Below are 18135 nucleotides of genomic sequence, written 5' to 3' on the forward strand. Positions count from 1 at the left end.
AGAGAGAGAGAGAGAGAGAGAGAGAGAGAGAGAGAGAGAGAGAGAGAGAGAGAGGAGCTGGCAAGCAGCCCCTTTTAAAGTGAGTCGGGTACACATGGCTGTTGCCAGGTAACTGTGGGACAGAGCCTAGACGAAAATGCTAACAGTTGTTACCCCAACACTCATAAGGCTTAGGGGAAAAGACAGAGTCAAACTCAGCTTGACTACTAGCTAAACATTGTTTTCTAAGTAAATAAATAAATAAATAAATAAATAAATAAATAAATAAATAAACAAATCTGCACCTAGTACTCCATTTAAAGTCTTTCTTAGTAGTCTGTGTACAGTATATCTTGAATTTTCAGATAATAGGAAGTTAAAAAGAAAGTACATCCATTAAAAATGTATAATTCTGTGATGGTAATAATGGTGGTAGTTGTGGTAGTGGTGGTGATGGTGCTGGTGTTGATGGTGGTGTTGGTGGATGAAACCAGGGGCAGATCCTAGACCACTGATAGAAATATAAACTCTTTTCATTTAGTGGCTAAAAAAATAATTCTGACATACTTGTTTAGACACCTATTTACTGAATGTCGACCCATTGTAGTTGAAGGAAGTAGAAAATGTTCTCTGCAATCTTTATTCCTTTTGCAGTTTTACAAAAACTGTAAACTAGTATGAACCAATATTTCTACACTCTTTTACTGTATCACATGGTTTCCTAGAGTGCACTGTACTGTGAGGAAAACACCATTTGCCTCAGAATCTCTTCATGTCATAACATATCAAGAGAAAATAATGCTTTTCTCATTCTTTTCTGAAGCTCTTCATTTCCTAAGGTGTCTAAAGCTCATTGATCTTTGTTGTCCCCTTATTTTTGAGAGTAGCAGGAGAAGTGACTGGAGCTGGCTATGATCAAATGAGAATAAATACCCCCCACCCCCATGAAGAATTCCCTTGGAAGTGTGTTTCCCTTGAGGATTCTAAATGGTTCCTCTTCTGGGTCTTGTTTATCCGTTTTTTTATGAAAAGAATGTTTTTCTTGGCAAATAAGTAAAGAAGCATGGAAAACAAACATTCAAAGAAATCCTCTCCTCTCCTAACCAGGCTTCAACTGTGAGAGTATGAGCAGTGACAGACAAGTGGGCTGGAGGACAAAGGCCACAAAGCTGAGAACCAGCAGGTTGGCAAAACACTGGCAAGCAACAAAGGAGAGCCCCCTGGGGCCAGCCAGGAAGGGCACAGGAGCAGTTACATTTAGGCCTAAATAGTCAAAGTAGCCTGGCCTTTTGGCAGCCAGAATCCCATTGAACTCAATGGGCAAACTTCAGCCAAAGTTTCTCTAGAAACACACTTTTTGTCTCTAAGACGGAAGGAAGCCAGTACTTTTGTTCCTTAACTCACATTATTTAGGGGTCACAGAATAAGGATTAAGAGTCTGGAATGAACAAAAGGAGCAAAAAGAATATTAAAATCAATTGGCTCATCAGCAGGATAGATTGGCTGTACAAGCATAAAGCAGCACTGCTAGGATGGTATTTAAACACACCGACCATCTCTAGAGCCAGTATGCTGGCCATCTTTTTCTGCTTTTGCCCATTACACTGCTCTGTTTTGCCATTAAATGGAATTCCCAGTCTCTGACCAAGTGTAAGCTGAAATAATCAAAGTTTAAAATCCAGATCTCTTATGGAAAAAAAGAAAAAGAAAGAAAGAAAGAAAAAAAAAAAAAAGAAAAAAAAAAGGTCCAATAAACTAAGCAGCAAAAAAGTGATTTTTGCTAAAGAAACTTTCTCAGAGTTAAAATAGGAAATTTACTCTTCGATTGTAAAAGTCTGTGGGGTAGAAAATCACTTATTATCATTTATTTCCAAATCCTGTGAGAATTAAGATGGGGTTCTCATAATAAAAGACACATTATTGATGAGCTGAATGCTGTTCTGCAAGTATCTGTTTAGCACATAGTCATAGTCATCTAACAATTGAGGTCCTCTGTTATTCTGTAATGCCTTGGGTACATAAAGTACTATAACTGCACCAAGGTTGAATATATTTCCATTTAAACCCAGGGTTTGTTTAGGAATCAAAAGCAAAACAGCATTCCCTCTACTCTGTTGATAAACTTGCTTTTGACTTACTTAGAGTCATGAAAAAATGCCCCAGCTACTAACTTCAAGATTATTTCCAATAATAACCATTATTTAATAATAGAATTTTTTTCTTTTAATGGTTACAATCAATCCTGTTAGTAGAAAAATTATGCTGGGGCCCAAGATAAACAGCTTCCAGTGACTTTGTACATGGAAGAGGGTAGTCATCAGAAACATCATTCGAAGTATATTGGACTTGACTTTTATCTTGATTATCAGAAATTGCTTCCATTAATGAATGGATTAAGAATCATTAGTGAGGGGCTGGTGAGATAGCTCAAAAGGTAAGAGCACCCGACTGCTCTTCCAAAGGTGCAGAGTTCAAATCCCAGCAACCACATGGTGGCTCACAATCATCCTTAATGAGATCTGACTCCCTCTTCTGGAGTGTCTGAAGACAGCTATAGTGTACTTACATATAATAAATAAAAATAAATCTTAAAAAAAAAAAGAATCATTAGTAAATGAAATCAGACAGCATGCTGAGGGCCATAGTTATTTAGGTGGAGTTGCTTAGAATAATGTATGCATATATCTATATCTGTATCTATATATGTATATAGATAGATAATAAATATACATTGTTTAATATATCCACATTATATAAATGCATTATGTATATATACACATATATCTTTTATAGAGAAAAGCATAGTATGGGTTTCAGGCTTCTCTATCTAGTTGATTCATGATGTACTTTTCTTCTGAATTGTTTATGTTTAAAGGTAATCTAACAAAGATAATCCCATATCATAGATTCTATGTAAATGGATCAAAAAGGTTTGAAAAGTATGGAAACTTTATTTGAGAGGATTAATTTAAGCATTTATTTTCCAAAAGGGTTGAAAGGGAGACTGTGTTTCTGAGCTTTTAACAATGTGCAATGTGTGAAATACCCGGCTCTACTTTGCATATTACCAAGGAGGAGTTAAAATGTGTTTCAGAATATATGTTTACCTTCAATTACTAAAAACTTTCTAGTCAATAAAAAGACAGAAGTTGTTTATCGGTCTCTTGTAAGAGGAAACAGTGAGTTCAGTTTTCAGTGAGTGAATGTCGGCGTAGTGTGAGGAGGACTTTACTTTTGACAGCAGTGATGAACAGGCTCTCTGGGTAGACTTTGATCCTGGTTACTGAGGATAGGGAACGTCTTGGAAGGCAGCATATATGAGAAGTGGGCACTTCAATAGAGAAAAATAGGATCTGATCTTAGCAACTGAAATATTTAAAGTTGCTCACTTTTGCTTGCCAGGAACTAGAATAAGTATTTTATATTATATCATATAATGTTCTCAAGAGCCAAGAATAGAATAACAAAGGTGATCAGTTGAGAATATTTGCTATATCTAGCCACTTTCCTAAATTCTTCAAATGTATGCGTTATTTCATGAAATCCTCATAGTCACCTTCTAAGCTAACTGTTAATATTATTAATATTTTTTATAGAAACAAAACATGAAGTAAGGCCATTTCAAACAACATCAAAATAAGTTAGGAGCCCAGGTACAACCATAAGTGGCCTCTCCATTACTCCTGCCTTTGGGCACTATTGTATTTGATACTATATTAATAGAATATGATTAATTGCTAACAAGTTAGAAAAACAAAAATCCAAAAATAAAAAAAAAGACAAGTTCACTGATTATATACAATCATCTTAATTAAAGAGACACTTGACTTTAAGCATACAGGTTTTATACATATTTATAATAGCTTAAATGAAAATCATACCACCTTTTAATTAGGAAGATTTGATGGTTTTTAAAACCAGAAAAGCATATAAGTAATCAGGTTGAAAAAAATAACATAGCCCATCATTATCAGTAACAACTGTTTAAATACAATAACCATTGTCACAGACTAGAGAGAGGATCCTAACTCTCATGAAGCAGCAAGCAGTATGAGTCTTGTGTTGATGCCAAGTAGTTTTAACATCAAGTCTACCAAAGTGTGAACCAAACCAGCTCGATGCATAAGATGTAGGCTTGCCTATACTAAGGAATCTTAGTGAGAAAATGTCTTCATCAAAGGTCACTTTTCTGCTGCTTGTTTTTATTAGACTGGTTCTTTTGCACTAAAGATCTGGATTTTAAGCATTCATTATTTCAGCTTACAAACACAAATAAACAACAAAAACAAAAACAAACAAGCAAACAAAAAATCCTTTGACCTTATTGTCTACTTCAGGGCCAGAAGGCTATTCTTAGGTCTGATACTTCTTTTAATAAACACATTATTTAAAGCATAATCATGTTCATTTACTTGTGTTTCCTTTGGCTTCTTGTAAGCTACCATAACAAAGTTGAACAAATTTATTAGAAATAGTATAAATCACAAGCCTAAGTATATAGTAATTTTTGATCCAGATAATCTTCTTAGACCCTACATGATGGATGGGAATTGTGGTAAAGAATTATGAGTGGTATTTATAGGCATTCCACATAGGCAGGCGTGCATTCCTTGTTATTTGCAATAGACACATTGGTCAAGGACTAATGGTAAAAGTGTGGTGGAGTCATCTTGTAGGAATGAAGATTATAGATAGCATTGAGCTAAAGTAAAGCACTTACCCCATTTACAATGTGTGCACCAGAGCATTTTCTCAATAAAAAAAAAGACATTCCAAATTCATTTTTATAGAATAAGAATGTCTATGCCTTCTCCAACTCTAGAAGCCAAAGTTCTTCTTTCAGATTCTTTCTTTATTTCCAGGAAAAAATACCCTATTCTAATAGGTAGTTCTGCCATTTATTGTCAAGAAGAATTTCAGGATGTTTCTGGAAAAATTAGAAAGTGATTGTATTTCCCACACTGGCCTTCATGGAGCATTAGAAAAGGACTTGGCAAGCTGTGTTCACAAATTGCTCACGGCCTCCACAAATCCAGCTAGAAATGCTGGGAGGCTGATGGACATTTAAACTTAAATAGCCCAGTTTCCATCTAGTCTTGTGGACCTGCAGGCTCCACATGAGAAAGAAATATCATATGCAAGGAAATTGAACATGGAATCTTGAGTAAGAGCAGGCTGGTGTTATCTGACCCTGCTTTCAGGTTGATGCTACTCAGAATGAGGCCGAGGCGATATATTTCCTCTCGTGGAATATCTGTTTTAAGTGTACAGACAGCCTTACATAGGTGTATGGACCATAAAGAGGTGGGAGAGGTTATATGCTTGAGTCAGTGTTTGAGGATATACCTAACAATATCTAACATTAGTAGGAGTTCAAGGAAGATAACAGATTAGGAAAGGTCCATCAATTGCTTGATGATTAGATAGCTGTTCAATGTTTTAAACACATGCTTGTCAGATTTTGAATCAATAAATAAGCTAAAAAAGGGGGGCATAGATTATTAGTTTGAAAGGGTGTGATGGCAGTGCCTAATTCTTCTGATCATCCCTCAGAGGCTGACAGAATTCCAAACTAGTCAGTTCTTAATGAAGAAGAGGATATGTAAGGGAGCTTCGTCTACTGGGAGACCAATAGTAAATTAGAAGAGGAAATACTCTCTACTTTCAAGAGGGATTGGAAATTCATTGATGTGAATGAACCTGTATTTTGTTTGGGAAATGTTTTATAATATTGCAGCCAGAGCTATTATGAATTTCCTTTTTTTGGAATATCTAAAAATTGTGTTTTCCATTGTAATATCCACAGCAATGAATAATGAGCTTATATGCAATGAAGTGGAAACTTAATTTAAAATTTCAAACATTAAGGATAGGTTCCTAGCACTGAGAAGGTAAAGTAGACACCACATGCTTACACCCCTAACTAAGAAGCTCTCTACATTTGGTCTCCTCTTGCAAAGGAAAACCTACTTTTCTTCAGTGGAGTCTCACCTTCAGGGAAGGTCTCATGCTCTGGAGTAAGTGGCCAAGACAAAACAAACTCAATGCTGTTTTTGTAGACATTTTAATTTCTTTTTTGTTTGTTTGTTTGTTTGTTTTTTGAGAGAGGGTTACTCTTTATAGCCCTGGCTGTCCTGGAACTCACTTTGTAGACCAGGCTGGCCTCAAACTCAGAAATCGGCCTGCCTCTGCCTCCCGAGTGCTGGGATTAAGGCGTGTGCCACCATGCCCAGCTGACATTTTAATTTCTTATTGCTTTGCTTGAACATTTGTTTGTCTTACTGGAATTTTGAGAATATATTTGGTTTCCAATTTTGTGTATTATAGAGAGTGGGTGTTCTGTGTGACTGTGAGTTTCTTGCTTTATGTTGTTTGTTTTTTAAAGATAAAGGAAAGGAAAGGAAGGAAGGAAGGAAGGAAGGAAGGAAGGGAAAAGGTGGGTGGGTATAGAGGTAGGGTTTAGGGTTAGGGATCAGAGAGGAGTTGGCAGAAGGGAAAACATGAATTTTATTAAAATACAAAAATGCAAAATTGATATATAACAATATTAAGTCATGGTTAATATTTTGATTTATTTTTTCTTATAAAATTATTTAAAATAAATTTATTTTTAAGAGTAAAATAGTATATCAAATGTAGACTTATTTTGAAACAGAAATTATTTAGATAGTTTCTATTAACATATGGTTTTCAATAACTAAATAGAATAAAATGTGAAAGGCATGAAACAGGACTACTTAGCTCACTGTATTTTTCAGATTAAATGAGAGAGAAATTTATTTTTTAATATATTTGAATATTTCAAATATTCTCTTCACTTAAATTTTTATTCATTAATGTGTTATTATAAAGAACATACAAATAACTATTCATACAACAAGATTAACCAGGCCCATAGCCTGTACATCTCAGTTAACTTCTATAGTGTTAGAACAGCCGATGGTTGAAGCTATGGGTCCTCACATTGGATTTTACACTTTCATTGTCAAATATATTTTATGCCTATATCTACCACCAAAAACTGAAAGAAAAAAAAAGTATGTGAGCTGAAATTAAAACAATTAACAATTGGCTTTGTCTCCTTTTCATGACTCAAGTAGTCATGACTTGCTTTCATCTTAGTCCTTCCTCAACAGACAATATTCACCCTTTCTTGCTCTGATTTCTATATGTTATACTTTTCCTGTATGTACATATTTTCATTTCTCTCTTTATTTATATATGTATGTGTATGCATATAGAAGCATTTTTCATTACCTATTTTTAGATTTATTTGTTTATTTTCATGTTTATGAATGTTTGCCAGAATGATATACACACTCATATGATTGTTTGTCACAAAAGTTGAATCCCTAGAATTGTAGCTACAGATGTTTGTGAGCTATCATGTAGATACTATAAACTGAACCTGGGTCCTCTCTAAGAGCAACAAGTACTCTTAAACACCAAGACATTGCTCTGTTACACAGACAGACAGACAGACAGACAGACAGACAGACAGACACACACACACACACACACACACACACACACACACACACAGAGAGCTAGCATCCACATTTGAGGTGTAATTTGTAATTTTTTTTTCCTTTCTGAGATTGTGTACCTCCCTTTATAATGTGGAATCTAAGTTCATCCATTTTCCTGCAAATTTTGTGATTTCATTTTTCCCTGAGGCTGAAGAATATTACATTTTTATAGGTTTACTGCTTTTTTGTTATCCAGTCATCTGATCATGGACCACTAGGTTGGTTCCATTTATATAAATCTTTACCATAACTGCTTAATCATTCTGAAAATTGGAGTCAAATCTTCATGAAGTGTCAAGAAAATGAAGTAGTATGGAAATGATCAAATTAAATCGAATGATCAGATTATCTTGCACTTCTTTGTAGAGAACAATTTCCACTTCAGGAAACCCCAAGTCTGTTACCTGCATGCTCCTCTGCATATTAAAATCATTTATTTAATAGTGCAAATTAAGGTTCAGCTCCTAGTCAGGTGGCTGGGGTATATAAGCAGTCTTTCGTTTTGAAATGAAGACTGGGGAAGAGTCCTCAATGACACATTCCTGAGTCATGATCTTTATTCCAAGTAGTGTAGCACTGGTGCAGATTTAATCAGGGCCCACAAGATGGACACTTGCTTTTAATTGATTGCAAATGTTTATAATCGCTCCAAGGATGCTTTCAAATGTCTGATAACTATAATAATCTTGACATTCTCTCTCGACAGCCTGAAAGCTGTTTATTAGTCACTGGCTGCATTCCAGCCTTCAGTTCTCTCATTTTCTCCAGTCTGTAACAATAAGCATGCAATTAATCCAAGGAGTTTATTGAACCATTTCCTTTGCATTAGTATTTATTATGTCAAATAGGTAAAAAAGAAAAAAAAAAGCATATTCTCCTATTCAGGATTTATACATCAGTGACTGTGTTTTTAAAAATCTTTCTCAGCTTTACTGTAAAGATGGTTTCAATAGTAAAGGATGGCATGCTTATGCCCAAATGACAAGCTCCTGTCAAAAGTAAACTCTTAATGCTGGATCATAATTGCAAAACACTGGCATGTCAAAGCCCAGAACAGTGTGTTATTATCTTTACTTTTTAAGTATATATAAAACCCAGATTCTTAAAATACCAAAAAGTACTACATGACTTTAAAGATTATTTTTTTTGAGTTAAGAGTTCTTTTAAAACAAAATTTTGAAAATTTCTTGATGATTAAAAGCCTCATCCCCCCCCCCCCCAGGAAGTAGATGCAGAGAGCATACTTTGCTATCCAAATATTGGAAATTTTCTGTCCTGGCTTATGATAGATCTCATATATTCAGCACTAAGCTGTGTTTCAATTTGTAAAATGAGAAAGTGGGAGAAGAAAGTCACAAGGTCCTACAATTTAATTTTAAAGCTTAACATGCGGTCATAATTTCAGAAACGCCATGCTTAGCCAGTGCCATGCTGAAGGCTTCCTGCTCAAATTGAAGTCTTCAATACATTAAGTGATCAGAATGATTAAATGTCTTAACCTTCCCAAAGGAGGAAATGATGAATAGAGGAAAATTGAACATGAAATTTTACAAATCTCTTTTCTTATATTATTCAATATTTAAAAATGATGTCTGAATACAAAGATGAGATTATAAACTTTTATTTTGTTTACAGATAGTCACTATGTTCAGCTAAATTATCAGTTTAATTTGAAAAGAACAATACTGTAATATTTCTAAATCAGTAATAGGTTCAGTGTTATTATCAAGTAGAATAGACCACACTTCCCAAGAGCTGATTTGATTTTCTCATCACTCTTTTCCAGATACCTTTGACAGTGATTGACATAAAATAGGTCAATACTATCAAGAAAGTGATCTAATTTGATACAAATGGCTGGTACAGGTTCCACCAAAGTGGATCATATATTCCACTTAAATTCTCTCATATTTGTATTTTATTCTCTCATATTTGTATTTTCTTTTTAGAGTTCCTTTAGAAACATAAATTAACATTAAATTCCAGATTTAATTGAACTAGTATATTTTAATGTAAACCACTTTGGGCAGGAAGATTAAGATTAATTCTACTTTAGAGATGATAATGTAATCATTTTACAAGATTTTGCAAAATGAACCATGGCCTCCAATTATCCATTACATCTTAGAGGATTACAGGGGAAGATTGACTAAACAGGAAAATAATTTGGGGGTCAGAAAATTTAATAGTCCATAAAGTATTAAACTTTGAAGATGATTTTGTTGATTTATTTTATTTAGATTTTTGAAGCAGTCTTTCTATATAGTTTGTAGTTGTCAGGTTCTAATGCACTTGTACAGGCTAGCATTGAATTTGAGAGTATCTTCCATGTGCTAGGATTGCAGAATTGGGCCATAATACCTGGATGTGCTCAGAATGCTTTCTTGAAAGATAAAAGAAAGATAGGTGTAGATAGATAGATAGATAGATAGATGATAGATAGATAGATAGATAATAGGTAGATAGGATAGATGATAGATAAAAGGTGATAATTAGTAGATAGATGGTGAATTGACAGATATATAGATCAGTAGATAAATCTTAGATGGATGAAATGATAGATATATGATTAATAGATGATAAATCCATCAATAGATGATGATAGATACATAGATAAAAAGATGATAGATGATTAATAAATAGATGTTAGATAAGTAATAGATAAAAAGATAGAAACATAGGTACATGACAGATCAGTGGTTCTCAACCTATCTAATAATGTGATTCTTTACTACAGTACCTCATATTATGGAGACCCCCAACCGTAAAATTATTTTTGTTGCTACTTCATAACCGTAATTTTCCTACTATTATGAATCATAATTATGGGGCCGTGAAAGGCAGCCTGTTTTCTGGTTGAGCTAGGTTCAAACCTGTGAGACCCAACAGATTAATCTGTAAGGGACAGAAGGCCCGTTTGCCATGCTCCCAAACATAGGCTCCTGACATGAGGACCCAGCTCCTTAATTCTGTGGCCATCAGTCATGTAGGCTGTCTGGACTCCACCCATACAGTTACCTGACAATAGCCAAGTATGCTCTTCCCCACAGTAACCTGGCAACAACAAGGTAGCCCAGCCCACTATAAAAGGGGTTGCTTGGCCCCCCAGTTCTCTCTCTTGTCTCTTCTCTCTCTTAAGCTCTTGCCCTTACTCTCAGCTTTGCCCTTCCTCTCTCCCCTCCCTTCTTCCCTCTCTCCACCAGGCCATGGCCACCCTCTGCCACTGGAGATGGTTCTGTGGGGTTCCACAGCAGTCACCCACATCTGCCTGCCCAGAGCCCTGGAGTTCTGGCAGGACACGGGTCATCTCTCCCACCCCTTTATTTCCCCACAACTGGTGCCCCACACATCATGTACGTACATGTTTGTGTTTTCAGATGGTTTTAGGGGACCCATAGGTTGAGAATCACTGTGATAAATCACTCTGTCATTCCTATTAAGAAATTTTTCTATCTTTAAAATTTCCATCTAAAACATAAATTAAACATAAAAGCAGAATTTTTGACAGGTTATTAAAATCTTTGATAACTGAAATGTACATTACACTGAAATCTGATGCTTAAATAACTACTTTCATATTTTAGCCACAGCCAAGCTCATCTTTATCAGAAAAGACAGTACTTGGGTGAAATAAAACAATACTGTGGATTCCTTGCATATGAAGATTCATGCTTCCCTGAGACTTTTGCTACTCTATTACATTGCCTTCATCAGACATGGTCAAGTAGTTTATGATTTAAATCTCTGTTTGTTCTGTCTGTGTACTTGAAGTACCTCAAAGATAGGAGTCAACCATATCTTCCTCATCACCAAATTATTTGTGTATATCTCTCTCTGTGTCTCTGTGTCTCCTGTGTCTCTGTCTGTCTGTCTGTCTGTCTGTCTGTCTCTCTCTCTCTCTCTCTGTGTGTGTGTGTGTGTGTGTGTGTGTGTGTGTGTGTGTGTGGGGTGTTTGCATATGTGTATTAATGGGTCAAACACTAAGTATGAAAAGTTAAAGTTCAAGCTGGGTGTGGTGGCACATGCCTTTAATCCCAGCACTCGGGAGGCAGAGGCAGGCAGATTTCTGAGTTCGAGGCCAGCCTGGTGTACAAAGTGAGTTCCAGGACAGGCAGAGCTATACAGAGAAACCCTGTATCAAAAAAAAAAAAACAAAAAAAACAAAAAAAAACAAAAAAAAAACCAAACAAATAAACAAACAAAAATAAGTTAAAGTTCCCTTCTTTCTGCTTCTTCCTCTTTTTCTAACCACCTTTTTCCTTGTTTAATTTGTAGTTGACTGGTGGAGTTTTGTTAAGTTTAGGGAACTGCCTTTCTAATTCACTTGTCTGACCAGATCCTCCTCCCTCATTACAACTCAATATACAAGAAAAGCCATTCATTCACATTATAGCTTTATTCAAATTTCAGTTGTTTCCTAAGACCCAAGGACTCAGGCTGACTAGCCTGTGCAAGTAGGATCATCAGGAGTCAAGTTTAGATGGGTGGACACATGGGAAAACAAAGGATGAAGACGGGGTTATTTCATAAATAAAAAAAAAAAAAAATGGCCTCTTGCTCTGTGAAGACAGCAGAAACTGAGAAAATGAAAATGGAAGACATCAATTATAAAAGCGATTCAAAGTGAAGAGAGCTATGTAGAAGCAATTTACTGACCCCAGTCTGTTTTCCTGACCTCCAGTGCAGTGTGTTCCCCCTACACGTAGACGTAGACATTGTTTCCAGAAAGAATAAAATGAACATTGAATAGAAGTGATTAAAAAGGTCATTTTCTGCCTGAAAATTAAAACTAGAGCTTTGGACTCCATGGATGAGAGGGAAGTACTACAATGACCTACGAACTCCTCAACCACTGTAACACTCACCCGAGAACAGTGCTGTCTACACTCCGGAGGGAAGCAGGTCAGCTGGCTAACACATGCTGCAGAACACATGGGCTACTTATGCTTACTAGGGGAAGAAAGGATCTGCTGTCTCTATGGTTCTCTCAAGTCTGTGACAGAAACTGAAAATCTATTTCCTAGTCTGTTCTCTGAATGACCATCATGGGCTTACTCTGTGTCAAGAATTTCAGAGTCCATGGGAGTATCATTGAAGGGAAATGAAATTTAAGATGAAATTTAAGACCTGTGATTCATGTAACTTATGTCAAATAGTCCAAAGAGTTGTCTGTGAGCTTAGAAGCCTGAGGCTGAGAACCTAGTCGAACAGGCTCGGGCATGTCCAAGCAGGCCCACAGTTAAAATATTCCTGGGGCCACCTGGCCATAAAGATATAAAGGGAATACAGGAACATGTCCGGCTATCTTGGCTGAGTCATCAGCCACCTGACCCGGCACCTCCTTCTGCCATTGCCCTCTGGACATAGTTTGAAGTTACACATTAACCAAATGTTCCACTGACCTAGATAAGCTTCCGGCCCTCAGGATTCCTGACACCCTGACTTGTATGTACTATTCTGTTGACACGTAATCATTTTACTGATGTTTAAATGAGCCAATTGTGTGAAACTGTGCCAATACCTCCTAGCCCCCGATCCTCTCCCTATAAAAACCCCTAACTTTCCAGCCTCGTGATCAATTCCTCTGTCTCCTGCATGAGATATGTATCGGCCTGGAGCTCTGCCATTAAACTACCTCATGTGTTTACATCAAGATGGTTTCTGGAGTTTCCTTGGGTGTGCTCTTTCTTGAGACTCGAGTGGGGGTCCTCAAAAGGGGGTCCTACAGCATGAGACTTCAAAGTCCAATAAATCTTTCCAGATGATACTGTAATTAAATTCTGTAAACCTTAATTTTAATCATTCTGATTTGTATTGATTTCTATTGCTGGCACCAGAGGATATCACAAGTTTGGAGGGTCAAAGTATGTCGACTTTTATGACATCAGATCAGTTAGGGGTCATAAATAAAAGGTACAGTCAAAGCATGGACCCTTCTACTCATTCTGGGAAGACTCCATTTCTCTTCCTTGAGCAGTCGTCAAAGATGGCTTCCTTAATTCACTTCTTCCTCAGATCAGTCATCCACATTGCCTTCTCCAATCCTTCACCTCTATTTGTCTCTTCTCCTTTGCTTTTCTCTTCTAACTTTTGGTTCTCACAATTATACTGGACTCACCCAAGTTAGTGCATTTTTCTTTCTATTTTGATTTCACTGAATTTCCTGCCTTAGTAACACCTTCAGGTTTTAATCCCTCTTAGGAATGTGATTTACCATATCTACAGATTACAAGGCTTAGGATGTGGGTACCCAGGAGAAGAGATCGCTCTTCTGCTGACCAGAGGTCCCTTTGTGGTACCTAAGGGAAATTGCCTTTGCCCATAATAATATGTCTAATAACTCAGTTGATGAGCTGTCTAACACTTGCTGTTATGTATTTATCTGGTAAGTAGGGCTAATAGCAGCTGGGAAGCATTCCGTTATCAATAAACAGCCCCAATTGACAGGTGTAATCAGTCTAGCAGCTCCTTGAGGTCGGAAACCATGTGCTTTTATTTCTGTAACTTTTGGAACTTAGCTCAATGACTAATGAAGTCAGAATGAAGATAATGTGGGGGAATAATTGGGATGGTTGATTGCATTCATGTTTAATTAACAAACCCAAAGGCCTACTCTTTCTTTTAATGAATCTTTTATACACAGCTGCTAATAGCATGATTTGGATCCATCTCTTCTCACACGTACCACTTGCTGCTCATGATCAGCTGTATCACCCTCAACTGAGGAAAACACTGCTTGGATCTTCTATAACAGAAATCTGCCTTGGGTTGAATGTTCTTTTGAGTGGCAAGCCATCAATAAATTTGAGGCAATGTTGCTTAATGGAGAGCAGAGCAGTAGTCTTTTATCATTTTATCAGTCAAATATTCATTTATTCTATTCCCCTCATTCTCTCCTCCCACCTCCCCCTCCTCTCTCTCTCTCTCTCTCTCTCTCTCCCTCTCTCACACACACACACACACACACACTCACTCATTTGCTAATTTGATCTTTAAAGATTCTTATACAATACCTATTTCTTCATGTACGTATTAGGCAAATTTTTCACACAATTTTATAAATCTGTATTTGTAAGTCCATAGTTTTGGAGTCACATCCAAAATTCTGAGGTCACGAATTCTGTTCTGACCCAGCAGCAGTATGGAGAGCTACTTACCTTATGATCAAAAATAAAACCTAAAAATAACATATACAGTGCTGGAGAGATGGTTCAGTGGTTAAGAGCACTGACTGCTCTTCCAGAGGTACTGAGTTCAATTGCCAGCAACCACATGGTGGCTTACAATCATCTGTAATGAAATCCTATGCACTCTTCTGGTATGTCTGAAGAGAATGAGAGTGTATATAAAATAAATAAATCTTTAAAAATTTTATATGCATTTTAAAATATGTAATAAATCACTTAAATCTCAATTTGCTCCATAGCATCTACATAGCAGGTGTATGCTGCATTTCCTTCTCCATAGACAGCTTATCTCCCAGTTAAGCCTGTCCTCTAACGAAAATTTCAATACATTACATTTTTATCAGAAATAAAATCAGAGGCTATGCCTATGACATCTGAATCTTGCCTCCAGGTAGATTTCTCTGACAATTTGGCCTCAGGCAGCAGCTGCCCAGGAGTCCTGTTGGGTCTTGAAATGATGGGCTCTTCCTATAAAAACATCCTTCTGCACTCCCGATCTGTCCTCTACTCTTCCATCTCTTCCCTGGATCACTGTGTCCTCACTCTTTGGGGAATAGTATAAGGTCCAGATTGGCAAAGAAACTTCAACTACTTATTGTGGCTGATACTGGCCTCTCTATACACTGTAGTTTCACGTGTTGGTTCCTTCTAAACATATTTTGTGTCCTGTGTTTGTTTGCTGTCTCACTGTAGAGTGTGTCTTTACTGCTATCCTCTCGTCTTATTTTAAAACACTGAATCTACTATTTAACTAAATATTTATATGTTCCTTTTCTTCAATATTTAAAAGTGTATATATATATATATATATATATATATATATATATATATATATATACATATATATAACTTTTTCAGTCCTACATTTCAGGCATTGCCCCCCTCCTGATCTGACTTCCTTAAGTTCCTCATTCCAATCCTCCCCCACCACCTTCTTCAAGAGGATGCCCCACCCTTCACGAGGCCTCCCCACCCACTGGGTCCACAAGTCTCTGGAGGGCTAGCTAGTCTTCTCCCACGGAGGACAGACCAGGCCTCACAGTCTCTAGGCCTCCTAGAGCCTCTCAAATAACTGCAGCAGCTGGGACCCCCAAGGAGCCCGGCAGACTCAGGATCTATCCCCTTCCCTCGAATTCTACCTCCCTTGTGGTGGTCTGCACCTTAAGACCCCAGAGTCTGAAGACCTCCCAAGAGTGCTGTTGCACCAAGGGCAACAGATCATCAGCGTGCATGTCCCTCTGAAGACCCCACAGTCTGAAGGCCTCCCAGAAGATCTGCTCTAGCCAAGGCCACAGTTCTCACAGGAGACCTGCAGAAACCAAAGGACACAGGAGGCAGGCTCCAGACAGAGACACCCCAGCCAGTTAACACCAGAGATAAACAGATGCCCAGAGGCAAGTACAACAGCATAAGCAACAGAAGTCAATATACTTTGGCATCATCAAAACACATTTCTCCCACTGCAGCAAGTCCTGGATACCCCCAACACACCTGGCTGAATATGTTTTAAATGACTTTTTTTTTCAAGTGAAAGAGTGAAGGTACACCCAAATTGTACATTTAGAATCAAATTTCAGACTGTTTGTCATATGGAAAATCTCAGATGCTTTTCTATGTACTTTTGGCTTTGTGTTTTATTTATGTGGACTTGTAAGCAACTCAAATAAAAAATAAAATAAAAGCTTAAAATTCAAGATCAAAATTATGTACTGGGTTCTGAGATGGGCCCAGGCTTTTGATTTTTTAACTCTTTCAATTGATTGTGATTGGCATGAAAGTTTTGAGGACACCTAATATCCATAATTCTGATATCACATTTGGACCTGTGTCTGCCGTGCCACATTAGAGTTAACTCTGTTGAGTCCATTGATGCTGTTACACTAGTAGATGCTTTCAGACTTGATGATTTGGCCTCCATTAATCTTGTCCATTTCCTCTCCCTATGCTGTGCCCACTGAGCATTTTACCCTTTTAATCATTTGAATGCTGATGGCTGAGGCTTATAATATAGTTATGAATGAATACTGGGAGATAGAATGTATAAGAATGAGTTATCACAGAGATGAACATATCACTAAGGTGAAGATTTTTTTTTTTTACTATCAATAGTGAAAGCACAAATTTTAAAAATTATTTTGTGCCATTGCAAATATACATTTTTATTTTGCTTAAATACCAGTTTCTATATTTGGAGCTATTCACTTCCTGTCCTATGGGCTTACCTACTCTTTTCAAATTAATTATACCATTTGAGAGGCAAATTTTGCATACATGTGATCATACACAATTAGAAATTTTGATATAAAGACCATTGGTGTTAAGTTCCTCATTTCTGATTCTTACCCAATTATTTAAGTTTTAAGTTTTTCATGCCATGGAAAAAATGTGAAAAATATAATTGTTAACTAGTAAAAATAAATAATATATACTGACATTTTATTGGCTAGGTAGAATTTTCAGTCATATTTACTAGTTTGGACCTCTATTGTAAGCATCCAATATGGTAGGAAAAAAGGAATTATAACATTTTGGGTGTTTGTTTATATTTAAGCTTTCACATTTAACTATTGATAATTATTTTTTTGATATTGTATTTTATTTCCCTTATTTAAAACCCAGGGCTCCATCCGATAATCAGCCACCAAATGCAGACACTATTGCATATGCAAGCAAGATTTTGCTGAAAGGACCCTGATATAGCTGTCTCTTGTGAGGCTATGCCAGTGCCTGGCAAACACAGAAGTAGATGCTCACACTAAGCTATTGGATGGAACACAGGGCCCCCAATAGAGGAGCTAGAGAAAGTACCCAAGGAGCTGAAGGAGTCTGCAACCCTATAGGTAGAACAACAATATGATCTAACCAGTACCCCCAGAGCTCATGTCTCTAGCTGCGTATGTAGCAGAAGATGGTCTAGNCAGCCATCATTGGAAAGAGAGGCCCCTTGGTCTTGCAAACTTTATATGCCCCAGTACAGGGGAACACCAGGGCCAAGAAGGGGAAGTGGGTGGGTAGGGGAGCGGGGGGGGGCGTATAGGGGACTTTGGGGATAGCATTTGAAATATAAATGAAGTAAATACCTAATAAAAATTGAAAAAAAAGATGAATATGGCATGCTGTTTAAAGGGACAGTCATGAGTAATTTCCTTATAAAACCTGGTAGGAAGTATTGTCACACCTGGCTCATACAGGCCCTCTGGAAGAGAAAAAAATAAAACATGAAATGAGTCTCAAACTTTTTATTTGACTACTTTTTAGAAACTTTCATATTTGAATTTGATTTGATGAATCTTGAAGGCCACCATACATTCAAAATCTTGCATTGTACGTTCATTTTTGTTTTTTTATGTGCATGAGGCTACCCTCTTAATCCTAAAAAAATATCTTCTCTTATGTACTCAGAATTAAATCTTTTTTCTTGTCTTTTCTTTTTTATTTTA

The 18135-nt window shown here is 36.8% G+C and overlaps 1 protein-coding gene across 2 annotated transcripts in view; it reads left to right on the plus strand.

The window, feature by feature from the left end:
- Grid2 (glutamate ionotropic receptor delta type subunit 2) overlaps window positions 1-18135 on the plus strand; it is a 1393897-nt gene that overhangs the window by 662425 nt on the left and 713337 nt on the right. The gene's annotated exons all lie outside the window — the stretch shown is intronic.

The sequence above is a fragment of the Mus pahari genome, chromosome 2 (assembly GCF_900095145.1).
Source record: "Mus pahari chromosome 2, PAHARI_EIJ_v1.1, whole genome shotgun sequence".
NCBI lineage: Eukaryota > Metazoa > Chordata > Mammalia > Rodentia > Muridae > Mus > Mus pahari.